Genomic DNA, 6,581 nt, shown 5'->3' with positions numbered 1-6,581 from the left:
GCACTGTTGCTGTCAAAGGAAGACTGGGCCCGGCTTAGCGGCTTGCATTAGCTGCCTGGTGGCGCGGCTGTGGTCTCCCTGGATCACGCGTGGACTCGCCGGGCGACACCTGCCAGAGGGGCTGGTGAGGGCTGAGCCGCGCCAGCTCCGTCGGCATCCCGCATGCTGGCGCCTGGCGGGGCGCAATTTGTGGGTATCGGTTCTCGGCCTTTTTGGCTAAGATCAAGTGGATTTTTCGCTCTTTTTATCGCTTTTAAAGGACTGCGTCGGGTTTTTTAGAGGAAGGCACGGTGACCCTAATGCGTGACCAGTAGGTGGCTTGACCGCCGCTGCCACGGGGCGACCCGTGCCTTCCTTTTAGCCTTTTATCCCTGCTTTTATTTTCGTTTTTTTTAGGCTGGGGATCCCGCAGTGGCTGGTGGCCTGTCCGCCGCCCTGTTGGGTGAACTGGTGTTTTTATTTTTTAGGTGTTTTTATAGTTTAGTGTTCCTCGGCTCATCCCGGATTGGCGGACGGCGACAGGACCACGGTGGACGTCGGGACCACGGCGGCAGGAGGACTCTGCTCCAGGAACGACATCGGTGGACCATCCCGGATGGCGACGGCCGGCGGTGCAGCGAGGAAGCCCTTCAGCGGGCCGTGGCTGGTAGCAGGCGGTGGCCTGCGTAATACCTTCTTCCTGGCCACAAGGACATTCGGGATGAGCTGGGGATCTGGACTGGTCGACGCCAGTTCCAGGCCGGCCTGCGCCCGGACGCTAATGGCGCGGGCAGTTTTTGCCATCCCCCAGCCTATTTTAACTTGCAGGGTAATAAGGCTTACCTGTTTTATTCTGGACAGCCTCCCTTCTGCCGACAGTGTCACACCTTCGGACACACTATGGAGGGATGCGCCAACCTGCGCTGCCGCAACTGCCTGGAGTCGGGGCACATGGCCAGGGACTGCAAGGGCCCCCGTCGCTGCATCTACTGCAACGGCGAGGACCATCTGGCTCGTTCCTGCCCTAAGAAGAAAACTACGTATGCTGACGCTCTGTCAGGCAATGGAGTTGTCGGCAAGGAGAGTGGTGGGGGAGCGCAAGCCCCCACATCAGGGCAGGATCAGCCGGCGACGGGGGCAGGAGGAGAAGCCCTGGCCGAGGTGGAGGAGGCCCCAGCGACAGCAATGCAGGAGGGGTCTCCAGTCCAGGCTCCAGGTGTCAGCAGCAGGAGGAGAAAGAGCGGCGCATCCCCCCGGAGGAGGAAGAAGAGCAGAAGGGTGGCACAACTCGACACTTCCAGCCCTCCGGCTGCCACCTTGCCAGCAGTGGCGGCCAGGGACCAAGGCCGAGAGAGTCCCCCCTCCCCGAAGTTGGGGGCCCCCCATCTGGTGTGGGACCTGGGACAGTCCCCTGCGCCCCCCCAGGAGTATAGTATTGTGCAGGACAAAGCAAATGAACAGGAGTACCTGGGGGGGCTGGAACTGGGGGGCCTTTTGGGTTTGACTGAGGAGGGGGGGCAGTAATGCGTTATTGTTTTTAATGGCTGGCTTTTATTATTTTAGTGTGTTGTTTTTAGTTGTATTTTACCTTTTTAACATTTCATGGCCAATTTTAATATTGTCACCTTGAATGTCAGGGGTTTGAGGAACGTTTTAAAGCGCACATCTGTTTTTAATCAGCTGGCATCTTCTCCCTTCAGCATTTGTTTTCTGCAGGAAGTCCACCTCCGGGACCAGCGGGACGAGGCTCTCTTTTCACGACAATGGAAGAGAGGTAGATTCTACTGGAGCGTAGGTGGTGTCCACTCCTCAGGCGTCGGGATCCTCTTTGGCGACCGCACCTTTGAAGAAATAAGATCGTTTACCGTTCTTCAAGGTAGGGTTTTGGGAGTGGACGCCACATGGAGGGGACAGCGCCTCCGGGCCATATGTGTCTACGCTCCAGTGGAGGCCTCGTCCCGTATAACTCTCTTTGAAGAGTTGTCCCCGTTCTGTGTCTCAGATCGACACTTGATTTTAGGAGGGGACTTTAACATCTCGTTGGAGGGTAGACAGGATGTCAGCTCAGGGCATTTTCGCCATTTTATTCGTTCCTTTAAACTTGTTGATGGTTTTAAGACATGCAACCCCAGCATGCCGGGCTTCACCTGGCATAATAGTCGCAGAGCTAGCAGTCGCATCGACTACATTTTAGCCTCACCCCCCGTTGTTTTTAAAAAGGTGTCCCTCTCCCCACAGTGGCCCACTGACCACTTGGCAGTGGAGGCCACTGTTTCCATAGACGCCCCTGAATATGGGGGCGGCTATTGGAAAATGAACCTGCAGATCCTGGAGGAGAGCGATTTTAGACACCTTTTTTTAGATCACTTCTCCGAGTGGCAGAAGGACAAGCCTACCTTCCCCTCCGTGGCCGAATGGTGGGAGAGTGTGAAGGACAGGATCCGAACCTTCTCCATGCAGTACAGCAAGCAGCGCAGGATGGAGAAGAAATTCTCCATTCTGCAGCTGGAGAGAAGGTTGCGGGATGAATACGCCACTCACAACAATGGGGGCGCCATCGATCACGAGCGACTGCTAGGCATAAAGGGTGAGCTGAGGCGCCTGCATGAACAGGCTGCCTCGGCCCTAATGCTCCGCGACAAAATGTGTATTGTGGAAAATAATGAAAAGTGCAATGCCTTTTTTTTCCAGAGAGCCAGGGAAGCCCGGGAGGAGAAGAGCCCATCACCTTAGCCGAGCTGACCGCAGTGCTTGGCAAGATGAACCGCCGCAAGGTACCGGGCCTTGATGGGCTCCCGGTGGAATTTTATTCCACCTTTTGGGATGTCCTCGGGCCGGAATTACTGCAGGTTGTAGAGGACGTTCAGCGCCGGGGTTTGCTCACTAGGAGTATGAGGTCAGGGGTTCTTTCTTTGTTGCACAAGAAGGGCGAACGTGCCGACCTTGGCAACTGGAAGCCCCTGACCATGCTTTGTGTAGATACAAAGCTTATCGCAAAGACCCTTACCGAACGCCTGAAGAAGGCCATGGCTCATCTGGTTCACAGCGATCAGACGTGTGGAGTACCGGGTCGATCGGCGACGTGGAACCTCCATCTCATCCGCGACGCCATCGCCTGGGTGGAGGACAGGAACCTCCCTCTCCTGCTGGTCAGCTTGGACCAGGAGAAAGCCTTTGACCGGGTAGATCACCGCTTCCTGTTTCAAGTATTGGGTAAGTTTGGCTTTGGACCCAATTATCTGGGGTGGTTACACACTTTGTATAACGAAGTTGGAAGCCATGTTGTTATCAATGGCTTCCTGAGTGACTTGGTGCCCCAGCTGAGTGGAGTGAGGCAGGGATGTCCCCTCTCCCCCCTCCTCTACGCGCTCTATATAGAGCCACTGGCGTGCGCCATTCGCGCCCACCCCGGGGTCGATGGCCTTCTTATCCCAGGAAGTCGGGGGAAAACTGTTAAACTGACCCAGTACGCAGACGACACCACCCTTTTCGTCTGCTCGGATCAGTCTCTCGGTCATGCCATGAGCCTTGTTCATGCGTTCGGTAGGGCCTCCGGCGCGACGCTCAACCTCAATAAGTCGGTGGCCAAGTATTTCGGCAGCTGGAAGGCGAGGGAGGATGTCGCAGGTGGTCTCACCCTCTGTGACGGACCTCTCAAAGTGTTGGGGGTCAACTTCCTTTCGGATGGTGCCGCCCGTTTGAACTGGGAGAAGCGGTTGGCGATCGCCAGGCGGAAGATCGGACTGTGGAAGTCCAGGTCCCTGTCCTTCCAAGGTAAGGTCTTAGCCTTAAAAGTGGATATTCTTCCCACCCTGCTCTACCTTGCACATGTGTACCCTTTGCCCCGCTTCATGCGTAGAGGCCTGACGAGAGACGTTTTCAACCTCGTCTGGGGGGGCAGGTACGAGTACGTGCGTAGGGAAGTGATGTATCTCGGAAAGGACAGTGGGGGGAGGGATGTTATTGACTTTCCTCTCAAGCTTGACTGCCTGTTCTCGCAGCTCTGCACGCGCCTGGCAGCTCCCCTCGAGCACCCCCATCAGCACTTTGTGCGTCTGTGGCTGGCTCTCCCCATGAGACGCCTGGTGGCGTCGTGGACCAACCTCGGCCCCAAGGCTGAGACCCTGCCGGCCCACTACAGCCACGCTGTCAAGTGGAGTAAGTTTATTCCGGCAGGTGTCAAGACAGAGGCCTTGACCAAGCATAGAGCGCTTTATAGGGCTTTGCTTGGTCAGAGGGATACTCGGGCCATGTTGGGCCTGGAGGAAGGCACATGGGCGAGAATCCAGCCTAAGGGTTTGGATCACAGGCTGCAGGACCTGAACTGGCAGTGCCTTCATGGTAAGCTGCCAGTCAGGGACGTCTTACATAGGCATAAGCTGACCAGACACCCCCGCTGCCCCAGGCCCGAGTGCAGCGAGGATGAGACCATCAGGCACGTGTTTTGGGACTGTGGGCATGCACAGAGAGTTTGGGGGTTGGTAGCGGGCCTGTGTGGACGTGTGGACCCGCAGCCCGGTCTGACCTACAACAAGGTGTTGAAGAGGTGGGACCGCTACCTCCATAACCCCTTCGGCCCCTGGATGTGGCTGCTCGTCAGCATTACCAAGCGAGAGCTGTGGAATGCCAGGACCGCGCTCATCCGCAGAGGGGTTCATCTGGAGGCACAAGGGGTATTCTATAAAATCCGGGCCGACTTGGGTTTCAGGATGGAGACTGACGTCATCCAGCGGGGCTACCACGAGGCCAAGGAGAGGTGGAAGGGCCTCTTTTGGCTTTAGCTCCGTTTCGTTTAGGTGGTGACGCTCCATTCTACAGGGTGGACATGACGCACCTTTCTGGAGCACACAGAAGGTACTTTGGGTTTTAGGTGAGTGTGCTTTGTTTTTTGTGCGTGTGTTGTATTTCAAATATTTTAACTTAACTGCATGTACAAACTTACTGAGCACGATCCTGGTTGATCACTTTTAGCACTTAATTATTTATTATTAATATTAATGGTATTTATTAACATTTTAACCTATGTGGTGTGCTTTTTGTGTGATTAACCGTATTTTATGCCCGAAGTCTCAGATTTTATGTGTGTTAGGACGGTGTATAACCCTGTTTTAACCCGACCCTTGTGTTTGAAGTTTGTGGTCTGCGGGTCTGTTCCTGTTTTAAGGTTTTAACCTTTTAATGGCTTGCATTTGAGGTGACATTTTATTTGTATAAATGGCCATATGAATGTAATTAAAATTTAAATGTATGTAATTTTAATTGTTGATTGTATTGGTCCTTTAAGTATTTTATGGTATATAGTTCTGCATGTTTTGTTTGTTTAATACTGTTTTAATATGTCTTATTATTAAGGTTTTATTGTATTGGCATTGATGTGCATTATGTCAAAATTTCAACCTTTTACATTGTTGTAATATTTGCTTAAGATGTATGCTGGAAAGGTTGTTTTAATATGCTTGGATGGGGCAATGCCAATGTTAAAAGTGTAGGTTGTATGTTTATATGCTTTGTGTATTGGTGTGATTTTAATTGTTGTGCAGAATTGTTGAATAAAGTATTGAATAAAAAAAAAAAAAATCTGTTCTTATCAGTTTAATATCTGATACGTCCCCCATGGAGGGGACCACATATTAAACGGATTTTTGGAACAGGGAGCCGGAAGTGGGGCTTGCCCCGTCCGCTCCACGCATCGACCCGGTATTGCAGTGCTTCCGGGAATGGTGCACCTCTACTGCCCCCTGTTGTCGAAAGGCAGAACTGACTGACTGACTGACTGAGTGAGTGAGTGAGTGACTAATAGACTGAGTGCTGTGAGGGGGGGGCCCTGTCTGTGCGTGGCCCCCGTTTCCCGCCGTTTTTTTTTTTTTTTAAAGGAAGGTGACACACTGTTTGTGCGGTGGACAGCTGCGCTGAGGTAAGGCATGATGTCATCTTTGCCTTTTGAATTTTCCCTCATGTTTGTTAAAATGATTGCTGTCTTTTGAGAGGACAGGAGGACAGGGAGGAGTCGGGGCCCCGAGGACGGCGGCTGCGACGCCCCTGGGCATTCTACTCCGAGCGGGGGCGTCACGCAGGCCCGGCTAACGGCGACCGGCCCCATATCGACTCGGGTCTCTCTTCATCCCGTATAAATCTTTCGCCTTTTACTAAAGATTTCCGTGGAGAGGGATAGCGATGAGTTCAGGGTATTTTTGGAGGCTCTGTCCAAGCAGAGCTGCACTGCTGCTGTCAAAGGAAGACTTAGCGGCTGGTGTTAGCTGCCTGGTGGCGTGGCTGTGGTCTCCCTGGATCACGCGTGGACTCGCCGGGCGACACCTGCCAGAGGGACTGGTGAGGGCTGAGCCGCGCCAGCTCCGTCGGCATGCCGCACGCCTGGCGGGGCGCAATTTGTGGGTATCGCTTCTCGGCCTTTTGGCTAAGATCAAGTGGATTTTACGCTCTTTTTATCGCTTTTAAAGGACTGCGTCGGGTTTTTTAGAGGAAGGCACGGTGACTCTAATGCGTGACCAGTAGGTGGCTTGACCGCCGTTGTTTTTATAGTTTAGCATTCCTCGGCTCATCCCGGATTGGCGGACGGCAGCAGGACCACGGCGGACGTCGGG

General features: G+C 53.7%; 1 non-coding gene and 1 pseudogene across 1 annotated transcript; both read left to right on the top strand.

Annotated features, from left to right (window-relative positions):
- The first annotated feature begins 5,530 nt into the window (after positions 1–5,530).
- On the top strand, positions 5,531–5,710 carry LOC111834026 (U2 spliceosomal RNA; annotated as a pseudogene).
- A 371-nt stretch (positions 5,711–6,081) lies between these two features.
- On the top strand, positions 6,082–6,195 carry LOC140580253 (U5 spliceosomal RNA). Its single transcript, XR_011984012.1, has one exon. It is a non-coding gene; the product is annotated as a U5 spliceosomal RNA (small nuclear RNA).
- Positions 6,196–6,581: the final 386 nt, after the last annotated feature.

Source organism: Paramormyrops kingsleyae, chromosome 18 (genome assembly GCF_048594095.1).
Source record: "Paramormyrops kingsleyae isolate MSU_618 chromosome 18, PKINGS_0.4, whole genome shotgun sequence".
NCBI lineage: Eukaryota > Metazoa > Chordata > Actinopteri > Osteoglossiformes > Mormyridae > Paramormyrops > Paramormyrops kingsleyae.
This window is presented reverse-complemented; position numbering and strand designations above follow the sequence as displayed.